This window comes from Octodon degus, unplaced genomic scaffold (assembly GCF_000260255.1).
Source record: "Octodon degus isolate 3935 unplaced genomic scaffold, OctDeg1.0 scaffold00180, whole genome shotgun sequence".
Classification (NCBI taxonomy): domain Eukaryota; kingdom Metazoa; phylum Chordata; class Mammalia; order Rodentia; family Octodontidae; genus Octodon; species Octodon degus.
The window spans coordinates 76,931-78,058 of NW_004524756.1; positions in this window are offsets into that span (position 1 = coordinate 76,931).

Below are 1,128 nucleotides of genomic sequence, written 5' to 3' on the forward strand. Positions count from 1 at the left end.
ACAAAATGACAAAGAGAAGGAGCAAAATACAATCTCACAACCCAAGCCCACCCAGAACAAGTGCAGAGGACACTAGCACAGAAGAAATTGGGAATCACACAGCTGAACTGTCTCAATTAATAGCACCTGAAATAAAAAAAAAAACTTCAGAAAGATATAGAGGAAATCAATAAGAAATAACCTCTGAAATAAAAAAAAGAAATCTCTGAATTAATAGCATCCGAAGTAAAGAATTACATGTAGAAACATGGAGGAAACCCGATCTGAAAAAAATCTCCAAAGTAAAAGAATTAATAACTGCCTTAAAGAAAACACTGATAAAAATAGAGGAGATTAGAAAAATGATGGATTGCTTGAATGAGCAATACAGGAGAGAAATAGATCACATGAAGCACAGTCAAAGAGATATAGAGATACTTAAAATCTCAATCACATGCCTGCAAAACCATGTGAGTGAAAGTAAAGATAGAGTTTCACATCTTGAAGACACTGTGGCAGCTAGTGACAAGATAAGAAAGGATCTCTTAAAAACAACTAGAATGCAGGAAAAAATAATTTATCACCTGCAAGATGATGCAAAGATTAACAATGTGAGAATAATAGGCATCAGTGAGAAAGATGGAGCCAATACAAATGATATAAAAAGAAGATGGGCAGAAGTAATAGCAGAAAACTTCCCAAATATGAGGAAACAATCTGACATTCAGGTAACTGAAGCATACAGAATGCCAAATAACTTCAACCCAATTAAAAACACACCCAGACATATTATAGTCAAGATCCCAGAAATCCAGCATAAGAATAATATACTGAAAGCTGCTAGAGAAAAGGAACAGATCACATTCAAAGGAAAACCCATCAGAATTACAGCCAACTTCTCTTCACAAACCATGAAGGCAAGAAGAGCATGGATCAGAGTACTTCAAGTCCTCTATAAAAACAAATTCCAGCCCAGACTACTATACCCTGCAAAACTGTCTTTCAAGTTTGATGGAAAAGTGAAACACTTTCATGACAAAGAACAACTAAAGAATTTCATTATGACAAAGCCAACATTACACAGACTACTGAAACATGTTCTAGAGAGGGATCAAAATGATCAGAACTACATAAACAAGAACAGAAGGA